Source organism: Cervus canadensis, chromosome 23, assembly GCF_019320065.1.
Source record: "Cervus canadensis isolate Bull #8, Minnesota chromosome 23, ASM1932006v1, whole genome shotgun sequence".
NCBI classification, from domain to species: Eukaryota; Metazoa; Chordata; class Mammalia; order Artiodactyla; family Cervidae; genus Cervus; species Cervus canadensis.
Genome location: NC_057408.1, coordinates 5,016,608 through 5,029,178, shown reverse-complemented (window position 1 = coordinate 5,029,178; position 12,571 = coordinate 5,016,608). Strand labels below are relative to the sequence as shown.

General features: G+C 41.7%; 1 pseudogene across 1 annotated transcript; it reads right to left on the bottom strand.

Moving 5' to 3' along the window:
* Nucleotides 1-5,751: 5,751 nt before the first annotated feature.
* Nucleotides 5,752-6,947, bottom strand: LOC122425589 (annotated as a pseudogene). The gene has a single exon (XR_006264921.1). The product of XR_006264921.1 is annotated as a leucine-rich repeat-containing protein 28-like (transcript).
* Between the last annotated feature and the right edge of the window lie 5,624 nt (nt 6,948-12,571).

The window sequence follows — 12,571 nt, the reverse complement described above, 5'->3', positions numbered from 1 at the left end:
TGTTTAATGCTTTCTTTTTGGTCATTGCTATGACTGTATGTTGGATTTTCCAATAGTATTAAGTTGTATATTCAAGAAGTATTTACTGAGCTGCTACTATGCAGGGTGATGATGGTCTAATGATGAATAAAAATGATGTAGACCTGGCTTCATAAAATTTAACTTATTGCAAGAATGATGGACATTTAAGAAAGGATAATGTCTATGAGATATTGACTGCATGTGCTTCTATCTATAGCAGTCATCACAGAAGCCAGATCCTTTTGTGGGCTAATGCTCTGAGAGCAACAGAAGAATAACATCTAACTTAAAATATGCCACAGCAGAAACCGGCTGCAAAACGTGTGTTGGACAAGTAGCTACTGCTTGTGTGTTCTTCACTTTGGACACGAGGCAGGGAATTTCACAAGTGGAGAGAAATTCAGACCAGAGGATTCTTCCTCTTGGGTGTAACTTTAAAATTTTTAGAACAGCCCTGACTAATACCATGACTCTCCTGATTTTGGTGAATTTCCTGGCTCAGTTCAAGCTACTGATTCAGCAGATATTTGCCGCCACGTCAGACCATCCTGGAAACCAACACGTGAGGTCTGGTGCCAAGCAATTTCCTACATTCAGTAAGGATTTGTACAAGAGATGAATGCATGAATACTCACACTAAACAATTCTCTTTCTGTCTTTACCTCCTTTTTCCCCCTTCCTTCACTTTCTTTCTCTCCTTTTCTTCCTTCTTTCCTCCCTCTTTCTTTCTGTTTTCCCTCTCAGACTCTTTTAATTGCTTCCCCGCTCATGTTCCAGTGCTTCTCTCGAGCACATGGGAATTTTACGGTCCCTTGGGTTCAAAGATTACTGACCCATCGAAGACCAGTGACGTGGAATCAGAAGATCTATTTTTCCCCCTACTTTTTAAGGAAGTATGTTGTAATTTCTGCAGCAGGAGTAAAGTGATTAGCAGCTACTCAAATGTTTGCAGGGCACAAGAATTTTTTGAAGGTCTGAGAGTAAACCTGCGCCTTAGTTCTGACCACTCAGTGGATGGAAATGAAAGCTGTGTTCAAGGAAATGTTGTCACTGATTAGAGGTCTCTCATCAAGCAGGGTGCCAGGGGAAAAAATGTTCATTCTAACTTGTCTACAGGCATATCTCATTTTATTGTGTTTCACCTTTAATGTGTTTTGCAGATCTTATGTTTTTTACAGATTGAAGGTTTGTAGCAACCTTGTGTCAGGAGGCCTATTGGTGCCATTTTTCCAATAGCATTTGTTCACTTTAAGTCTGTCTGTCAGTTCAGTTCAGTTCAGTCGCTCAGTCATGTATGACTCTTTGCGACTCCATGGACTGCAGCACTCTAGGCCTCCCTGTCCATCACCGACTTCCAGAGCTTGCTCAAACTCATGTCCATTGAGTCGGTGATGCCATCCAACTATCTCATCCTCTGTCATCCCCTTCTCCTCCCGCCTTCAGTCATTCCCAGCATCAGGGTCTTTTCAAATGAGTCAGTTATTCGTATCAGGTGGACAAAGTATTGGAGTTTCAGCTTCAGCCTCAGTCCTTCCAATGAATATTCAGGACTGATTTCCTTTAGGATGGACTGGTTGGATCTCCTTGCAGTCCAAGGGACTCTCCAGAGTCTTCTCCAACACCACAGTTCAAAAGCATCGATTCTTCAGCACTCAACTTTCATTATAGTTCAACTCTCACATCCACACATGACTACTGGAAAAACCAAAGCCTTGACTAGACAGACCTTTGTTGGCAAAGTAATGTCTCTGCTTTTTAATAAGCTGTCTAGGTTGGTCATAACTTTTCTTCCAAGGAGCAAGCGTCACTTAATTTCATGGCTGCAGTTACCATCTGCAGTGATTTTGGAGCCCAGCGTTTCCCATGATGTACCCTGCATATAAGTTAAATAAGCATGGTGACCATATACAGCCTTGACATACTCCTTTCCCAATTTGGAAACAGTCTGTGGTTCCACGTCCAGTTATAATTGCTGCTTCCTGACCTGCATACAGATTTCTCAGGAGGCAGGTCAGGTGTGCTGGTATTCCCATCTCCAAAATTTTCCACAGTTTGTTGTGATCCACACAGTCAAAGGCTTTGGCATAGTCAAGAAAGCAGAAGTAAATGTTTTTCTGGAACTCTCTTGCTTTTTCGATGATCTAACAGATGTTGGTAATTTGGTCTCTGGTTCCTCTGCCTTTTCTAAATCCATCCTGAACATCTGGAAGTTCATGGTTCACTTATTGTTGAAGCCTGGCTTGGAGAATTTTGAGCATTACTTTACTAGCGTGTGAGATGAGTACAATTGTGGGGTAGTTTGAGCATTCTTTGGCATTGCCTTTCTTTGAGACTGGAATGAAAACTGACCTTTTCCAGTCCTGTGGCCACTGCTGAGTTTTCCAAATTTGCTGACATTTTGAGTGCAGCACTTCCACAGCATCATCTTTTAGATGTGAAATAGCTCAACTGGAATTCCATCACCTCCTCTAGCTTTGTTTGTAGTGATGCTTCCTAAGGTCCACTTGATTTTGCATTCCAGGATGTCTGGCTCTAGGTAAGTGGTCACACCATCATGATTGGATCATGAAGATCTTTTTTGTACAGTTCTTCTCTGTATTCTTGCCACCACTTCTTAATATCTTCTGCTTCTGTTAGGTCCATACCATTTCTGTCCTTTATTGAGCCCATCTTTGCATGAAATGTTCTCTTGGTATCTCTAATTTTCTTGAAGAGATCTCTAGTCTTTCCCATTCTATTGTTTTCCTCTATTTCTTTGCATTGATCACAGAGGAAGGCTTTCTTATCTCTCCTTGCTATTCTTTGGAACTCTGCATTCACATGGGAATATCTTTCCTTTTCTCCTTTGCTTCTCGCTTCTCTTCTTTTCACATTTCTTAGTCACACTTTGGTAATTCTCATAGTATTTCCCACTTTTTCATGATTATTATATTTGTGATGGTGAACCATGATCTTTGACGTTACTATTATAACTGTTGGGGGGAACCACAAACCACACTCATGTAAAATGGTCAACTTAATCAAACGTTGTGTATGTTCTGACTATTCCCCCTTCTCACTTCCTCCCCTTGGGCTTCCCTATCCCCTGAGGCACAACAGTATTGAAATTAAGGACCCCACAGTGGCCTCTAAGTGTTCAAGTGAAAGGAAGCCACACTCCCCTCAAAAGCCAGAAATGACTAGGCTTAGTGAGGAAAGCGTGTCAAGAGCAAAGACAGGCCGAAAGCTAGACCTCTTGTGCCAAACAATTAGCCAAGCTGTGAATGCAAAGGGAAAGTTCTTGAAGGAAATAAAAAATGCTACTCCGGGACTTCCCTGGAGTAACAGTGGTTGAGACTCTGCCTGCCAATGCAGGGGACATGGGTTCGATCCCTGGTCTGGGAAGATCCCCAGTGCAGCGGGACAACATAGCCCGTGTGCCACAACTACCGAGCCTGTGCTCTAGAGCCTGAGGTCTGCAGCTACTGAGGTTTGCAGGCTCTAGAGCCTGTGCTCTACAACAAGAGAAGCTACCACAATGAGAAGCCCGCATACTCCAACTAGAGAGTAACCCCTGCTCGCCACAGCTAGAGAAAGCCCATGCAGCAATGAAGACCCAGTGCAGCCAGAAATAATATATATATATTTTTAATTAAAAAACAAGATGCTGCTCCAGTGAACACACAATGATAAGAAAGCAAAACAGCTTATTGTTGACATGGAGAAAGTTTTTATGGTCTGTCTGGATAGGAGATCAAACCTGCTCCAACGTTTCCTTAAGCCAAAGCTTAACCCAGAGCAAGGCCCCAACTCTTCAATTCTGTGAAGACTGGGAGAGGTGAGGAAGCTGCAGAAGAAAAGTTTGAAGATCGCATAGGTTGGCTCCCGGGGATTAAGGGAAGAAGTCATCGCCATAACATCCAAGTGAAAGGTGAAGCAGTAAATGCTGATATAAAAGCTGCAGCAAGTCATCCAGAAAACCTAGGCTAAGACAGCTAAGACAGGAGGCTACTCAGAACAACAGATTCTCAATGTAGACAAAAGAGCCGTCTACTGGAAGAAGATACCATCCAAGACTTTCATAGCTGAAGAGGAGAAGACAACGCCTGGCTTCAAAGCTTCAAAGACAGGCTGACTCCCTTGTTAGAGACTAATGAAGCTGGCGACTCTAAGTTGAAGCCAATGCTCATTTACCATTCTGAAAACCCTAGAGCCCTTAAGACTTATGCCAAATCTACTCTGCCTATGCTCTATAAACAGAAAAATGAAGCCTGGATGACAACTTATAACATGGTATACTGAATATTGCAAGCCCATTGTTGAGACCTCCTGCTCAGAAAAAAATATTTCTTTCAAAATATGATTCCTCATTGACAGTACACCTGGCCACCCAAGAGCTCTTACGGAGATAAACGACAAGATTTATGTTGTTTTCATGCCTGCTAACACAACCTCCATTCTGTACCCCTTGGGTCAAGGAGTAATTTTGACTTTCAAGTCTTATAACTTAAGAAATACATTTCTTTCTTTAGAAAAATCACTGTAGTATCTAAGGACCTTTATAATAAGAGAAAAAAATTAAAAACTCCTATGTTTTACTGTCACTGGCATCAAACTCTAATTTTCTACATTTCCTAATTCTCTGATTGTGGCACCAATGTCTCCAAAAAATGAATTGTGGCTCTTTGGCTCATGCGGCAAATTAATTTGAGACACTGACTGCAGAGAAATAGTCTATGAACTAAAACTACAAGGTACTGCTTTGGGTCTGGTCTGCTTGCTGAGTACCGTAAGTCTAACTGCAGCTGTGATGGCCCATGGAGAATGCAAACTTGTCAGCTTCAGCAACAATTATGCATGTAACACACATTACTCTAGGTAAACAGATAGGTTCCATAAAATATAAAAAACACAAGTTGTTTAATCTGTAAATATTTGATCCTCAGTAATCTTTAAAATGCTTCTAATGTTTTAAGACAGATCAAAACTCCACCATGATGTATGTCAAACATGAAAATCCTTCCCACAAGAATACTTCTTTCAGAGAATTGATAAACTTAGTAACTGCTAAAGGCACATAGGAAAGTATCAACTATATTTTAAGTATTAAAAAAATAAAGATATCTAGTGCAGAATTCAAACCTTTATGTCAAACTAGGTTATTTAAATTAAAAGTCAGTGATTTCATGAAGCTGGAAAACAAATTGAACTGACTTTTTAAAAAATGCAAAGGGTAAAAATGCTCACAAAAGATTGATTATTAAAGATGCTTCTAGTCTACAAATGTTAAGTAAACTAGGGCAGACCTGAACATTAAGTACTTGATTACTGTATTCCTTTATTACTAGTGTCTATAAAAGTGAAGTGAAAGTCACTCAGTCGTGTCCAACTCTTTTGCAACCCGTGGACTATACAGTGCATGGAATTCTCCAGGCCAGAATACTGGAGTGGGTAGCCTACTCCTTCTCCAGCAGATCTTCCCATTCCAGGAATCAAACTGGGGTCTCCTACATTGCAGGCAGATTCTTTTTTTTTTTTTTTAATGTTCAAAAGTTAATTTGGTTATATTATCAAATTATAGTTCTTCAGAGAGATGAAACTTGCTCTAAATTAGATTTGGGGAGGCATATCAAAACTAAATAATCTGCATATAAGACACACTCACATAAAAAGAAAAATACAGACGACCAAGGGTTCTTAAGTTGGGGGAGGCTATATTCCAACTTGGGGGAAGGGTGAAGGCATTCCAGTTCTGACGCTTGATCGTGACGTTTCCGAGTCCTGCAGTCTCCGAGTGTGGCAGGCTGCTGGGCCTGGCTGGACTCCCCACCCCTCTGCCGCACAGTATGCGATACCGGGCAACTGCAGTGTCAAGCTGGCACCGCTCCTGAGGCTCCTGAGTGTTTATCAACTCAGTAGGTCAAAAGTCTGCAGACACTGGGTGGAGCAGCAGTAAGCCACAAAACTCACAGTTGTCCTCCCCTGGTGCAGCCCTGCCACTGGCGTCTCTCTCAAGGGAAAGAGCTTGGGGTAGACGACCGCAAACGTGGGCTCACTGCACCGGTGAAAGTGCCCCGGGGGCAGTGCAGCAGCTCCGGGAGACTTCTGGGCAATGGGACTGGAGACAGAACGTCCAGATCTTTTAGAGAAGCGCGGTAGGTGTGATGCAGAGTCCTCATGGCCAGCTCCTGCAGAGGCAGGACGTGATCCTTCTCTGTCCCTATGGCCTTCACCTCAGCAGGGAGGAAAACGGTTAGTTGCCCCACTGCACCCAATGACTTTGTTGTACAGAAAGGATGGCAAGCCTTTCAGATGAATGTTGTTATCCACGTACACGTATTGAAGTTCTCGAGATCTACCTAAATCAAGTGGCAAAAATGCAAGATGGTTTCCAGCCATGGAGAGCTCATTGAGGCTGGGCAGCTGGCAGAGGTGGCGCGGCACACACCATAGACAATTTCAGTCCACAGTGAGGTACTGGAGATAGGAATTGCAGTTGGTTATTAGCTAATCGAAGATGACGTAAAGCTCTCAGACGACCAATTTCTAGGCAAACGATTTCTAAGGCATTGTCACTAAGATCCAAACATTGTAGTTTTACAAGGGACCCAATGGCTTCCGGAACCACAACTATATTATTTGAATGAAGATACAGTTCCACAAGGTTTGGAAGCTTCTGAGCAAGGTTTTCTGGCAAGGTTGTAAGGGAGTTCCTTTTCATGTAGAGTCTCTCCAAGTACTGTAGTCCCTCATTTTTCAATAACTCTAATGGGAAATGCTACAGATTCCTGTAATTTAAGAACAAATTCTTGTGCTTTTCCAGCCTTTCCACAGAGATCGTCTTACAAAGTTCGGATGTCATGGCTGAACATATTCCATCAGGCACGCTGCAGTACTACATCTTGTCAAAATTGGTCCATTTCTCCGCCGGCAAAGCCAGCGCTCCCAAGCTGCAGGCGGATTCTTTACCAGCTGACCTACCAGGAAAGCTAATGTTTTTCTCAAGTTTATATAGGTTAAGTACAATTCCAGTGAAATACCTGTATCTTTGGAGGAGGAGAACTAAACTTGCCATTTCTTAGGCTAAGTAGAGGACTGTTCATTAGGTCCCCCCTACCCCACTGATTCTCCTGCCAAGCTTTCCCGCAGTGAGTCCGCACTGGAAGTCAGGTGAGGCTTCATCACCTCCCAGCACTGCCTCTCCGTGGTGTGTGGCTCCACTCTTAGACTCACTTCCACTCCCATCTTTGACCTCTCTTCCTCTGGGTGAAATCCCTCCCTTCGTTGCTCAATCTTAAAGCTACTTTCTGTTTCTCTTTTCCTTTTGCAACCATTTCTATGGCCCATTAAACTCTAAATCAGAATAATGGAATGGAAAAAAAATAATTTCCCTCCCTTGAGCACAAGGAACTATTAATCTTCCAATTTTTCATGGATGCGAGAGAAAGTTAATTATACTCTATAGTTTTCCAGTGTTGCAGAGAAAAATAAAACAAAGTTGTGAACTTTCTACCCAACTGTGGATTTGTCTACCTCTCCTCTTCTACCGGTTCTATCATATATTTTGAAGTTCTGTTGTTTATATACGCATTTAGGATGGATCCTCCTGGGCGGACCTCTAGTCCCCCTTCTTTTGTCAATAACACCCCTTTCTCATGAATTCTCTCTGTTGTTTGGGTGAGTCTAATCCCTCCCCCTGACTACCAGGTTGGTCCATGACACAGGCATGACCAAGGAGGGTACCACTGCCCCACCACTCCCATCCCCACGGCAATGGTTGACTTAGGAGTATATTCATCACACCAAGTGGGCTACTCAGAGCCAGTAAGCACATCCCAGGGAGTTTCACTGGGCTCCTAACCAAGTCTGAATATCTTTGAGCATGAGACATCTCACCTGCCTCAGGGGATTCATATGACATTAAGATTTAAATGCAAATCGTTACATGATTAGTAGTAGAACCAATAGCTCCCAAATAGTAGAGTAATAAAAAGAGGGGCAGGGGGCGGAGACCTATACAGTTCTATCCCAACTCAACATACAGCATTGACAAAGGGAAAGGAAAGAAAAAAAAAGGGAAAATTCATGGCAAATAGAAAGCAAAAATAAGATGGTTCGCAATAAATATAGTGGATATGAGTCACTTATTTAAAGATGTATTTATCACACTGAATGAAAAAAAGAAAAGAAAATCCAGCTACATGCTATAACCAAGACACTGTGCTGAAGCAAATTCATTCAGACGAGTTGAAAAGAATGAAATGGGAAAAATATACCATGCAAATGCTGATCAAAAAATGGTATAGCAATATTAATGTGGAATTAATATTGGAAAATCAAGTGGAATTACAGAAAAATAGTCCCTTTTGTAGCAAAGAAGATCCTCTTTTCTACAGTTATTTCTATAAAATTAATTTTTTCCTTTCTTTTTTTTAATTGAAGGATAATTGCTTTACAGAATTTTGTTGTTTTCTGTCAAATATCAACATGAATCAGCCATAGGTATACATACATCCCCTCCCTCTTGAACCTAAATTAATTTATTTTTAGTTGAAGGATAATTGCTTTAAATAATGTGTTGATTTCTGCCATATATCAACATGAATTAGCCATCGGTATACATGAATACCTACGGGAGGTTCTCCCTCTTGCACGTCCCTCTCATCTCCCACCCCATCCCATCCCTCTGGGTTGTCACAGAGCACCTGAGTTGAGCTCCCTGCAATATACAGCAAAGTTCCCACTGGCTATCTATTTTACACACGGTACTATGTAAGTTTCCATGCTTCTCTCTCAATTGTCCCAACTTCTCTTTCCCCCACTGTGTTGACAACTTTGCTCCTATGTCTGTGTCTCCGCTGATGCCCTGAAAATAGATTCATCAGTACCATCTTTCTAGATTTCATATATATACATTAATATACAATATTTGTTTTTCTCTTTCCAACTTACTTTATGTAACAGGCTCTAGTTTCATCTGCCTCATTAGGACTGACTCAAAAGTGTTCCTTTTTATGATCGAGTAATATTCCATTATATATATGCACCACAACTTCTTTATCCATTCACCCGTTGATGGACATCTAGGTTGCTTCCATGTCCTAACTATTGTAAATAGGGCTGTGATGAAAATTTGGGTACATGCATCTCTTTTGATTATGGTTTTCTTACAGCATATGCCCAGTAATGGGATTGTTGGGTCATATGGTAGCTCTATTCCTAGTTTTTTAAGGAATCTCTATACTGTTCTCCATAGTGACTGTATCAATTTACATTCCCACCAACAGTACAAGAGAGTATTCTTTTCTCCACACCCTCTCCAGCACTTATTGTTTGTAGACTTTTTGATGATGGCTATTCTGACCAGTGTGAGGTGATAAATCATTGTACTTTTGATTTGCATCTCTCTAATAATGAGTGATGTTGGGCATCTTTTCATGTCTTTATTAACCATCTTATGTCTTCTTTGGAGAAATGTCTGTTTAGGTCTTCTGTCCATTTTTTGATTGCTTTCCTGGTTATTGATATTTTTAGCAGGACATGTGGGCATCCAGAACAAACACTATTTTCCAGTCTCTCGGGCATGATCTACGTTTGGACCATTAAGATGTGAGCAAAACTATTGTGTAGTCGCTTCTTGTGTCGTGTGTGTTCTTGGGAGGGACAGTTCTGGAGGTCACTGCTATTAATATCAACCTAGCCACATAATGCATCTCTCACTTTCTCAGGCTGTGACAGAAGTGCTGAAGCTGAGCTCATTTGCAATCGAAATGCATGTGTACGGTGGTACTCAGAACACTGCATTAATTTGTGTATGAACGAAAGGTATGTTATTTTATTCATCTTCAAATTGTTTATAAATTGTGCACCCTTATATAATGCCTCCCATGGCTATGATGTCGCTGCCCTTTACCCTACGGATTAAGGCTTTAGTCCCACAGTACGGACTGGGGAGAAACACCTGGACCGGGGCGGGGGCGGGGGGACGGGCAGTGTCCCTCCTGTGGCGGCAGATGCCACTTCCCCTGCGCCTGGATCACAAGAGGTGCTTCCTCAAGGACTCTCCCTAACCTTGTGGTCTGGAGAGAAAGAAAATCCCCCCTTGGGCTTCACACTTTCTGTCTTTACTAGTCTCTTAAGCATTCCGACTGAATTCTTGCTGCAGTCTAGCTGTGTCGGCTGATGCTCACTCCTTGTCTCTCCCGGTGGGCACTTGTTTCCTCTTGGATTTCATTCTAGTTGGTTGTCCTCAGTTCTCCCATGGGTTCAATAAATATTGTCAACTTGTCATTTTTCCAACTTAAAAAAAAAAAATCTTTGCAGTGGTGGGAGTAATGTGCTTTCCAGGTTGCCCCATCTAGGACAGAAACTGGAAGACAGAGTTAAGTTACTTTTTTAAAGGAAAAGAAAATATATCATTTTGCTCACTCAGTTTATGGACTGAATAGTATTCATTTTTTCATATAGTAAATTGCCATTTGCTTCTTTAGTTAAAGTTTTTCTCCATTAAAAAAAATTGAAGTATGGCTGATTCATAATGTTTCAGGTGTATAGCAAAGTGATTCAGTTATACATGTATCCATACATGTGTGTGTTTTCTTTTTCAGATTCTTTTCCATTATAGGTTATTACAAGATCTTGAATATAGCTCCCTGTGCTATACAGTAGATCCTTGTTGTTTATTTTATATATACTAGTGTGTGTCTATTAATCCCAAACTCCTAATTTATTCCTCCCTCCCCCTTTCCCCTTTCATTCCATAAGTCTGTGTTCTATGTCTAATGAATCTGTTTCTGTTTAGTAAATAAGTTCATTTGTATCATTTTTTTTAGATTCCACAGATAAGTGATATTAGAAGATATTCGTCTTTCTTGTCTGATTTTCCTTCACTTAATATGATCATCTCTAGGTACATCCACATTGCTGCAAACGGCATTATTTCACGATTTTTATGGCTGAGTAATAGTTCATTGTGTATATTTACTACATCTTCTTTATCCATTCATCTGCCAGTGGACATTTAGGTTGCTTCCATGTCCTGCCTCTTGTAAACAGTGCTGCTGAGGACACTGGGGTGTATGTATCTTTTTGAATTAGAGTTTTGTCTGAATATATGTCCAAAAGTGGGATTGCCAGATCACTTAGTAGTTCTAGTCTTCTAAAGAATCTCCATAGTGTTTCCAGAGTGGCTCCATCAGTTTACATTCCCACCAACAGTGTAGAACAGTTAGTTCCCTTTTCCTCACACCCTCTCTGGTATTTATTATTTGGCGGTTTGATTCTTATAATCCCATGAGGTAAGTGACTGCTCTTCCCATTTACAGCTGAGGTTTGGAGAGGACTCGGGCAGGCGCGGGGGTTTCCTCTGATCCTGCCTCACTGCCTGAGCACCACTGCTCTGTGCTGCCTTCTGAGATCACGGGGTGTGAGCGTGAGATTAAGGGGGAAGCTAGGGAGGAGGCAGACCACCTGTGTCCTTAGCCAGTGCTCGGACGAGCTTTAAGGCCTGAGCTGGGGAATGACAGAGGTGCTCAGGGTGAGGAGAGAGAACGGCATGGTCTGTAGTGCACTTCGTATGTGGACTCAGGAGGAAGCAGGTCTTGGGGAAAAGACCACTGGCTGAAGAAATGCAGAAGGCTTTCTTCTGAGCTTTTCACTGCCCCCACAACAGAGCATGGAGTCCTAACAACTTGGAATCTGGGCTCAGAACCAGGGCAGGGGTGGAGGCTCTCCCAATGTTGGGGAATTTAGGCCTTGGCCCTGTGTGTGGGGATTGGGGGTGGAGGAATGTGTATGGAAAATCCATGATGGGGATGGAGCTACTAGAAACAAGACTGACGCTTCTGCTCAGAAGCACTCCCAACCCCAGGACAGAAGTGTGGGTTTGTAGCACCTTCCTTTAATATACAAACATACACAATCTTTTTGTGGATTTCTCTAGAAGATTTCGATTATGTATTTATCCACACATTCATTCATTTTTTTCATTCATTTATTCATCAATAAACATTCACTGAAGAAAGTAGGGAAAACCACTAGACCATTCAGGTATGACCTAAATCAAATCCCTTACGATCATACAGTGGAAGTGACAAGTAGATTCAAGAGATTAGATCTGATAGACATAATGCCTGAAGAACTATGTTTGGAGGTTTGTGATATTGTACAGTAGGCAGTGATCAAGACCATCCCCAAGAAAAAGAAATGCTAAAAGGCAAAACAGTTATCTGAGGAGGACTTACAAATAGCTGTGAAAAGAAGAGAAGCAAAAGGCAAAGGAGTAAAGGAAAGGTATATGTTTTTTTTGTTGTTGTTTTGGCTTTTTTTTTAAATGTTTTGGCTTTTTGGCTGCAAAGCACGTGGGATTTTAGTTTCCCATTGGGGATTGAACTCACACTCCCTGCATTGGAAGGCAAAGTCTTAACCATGGACCACCAGGGAAGTCCCAAGGCATTTATTTTTGAGAGGGGATTTTATCTTTTTAGAAAGCACAGACAGAACCCAATATGCCCTAGACCAGGGTGTACAATATAATATGTATCTTCTGCAGGCCGCATGACCTCTGTCACAG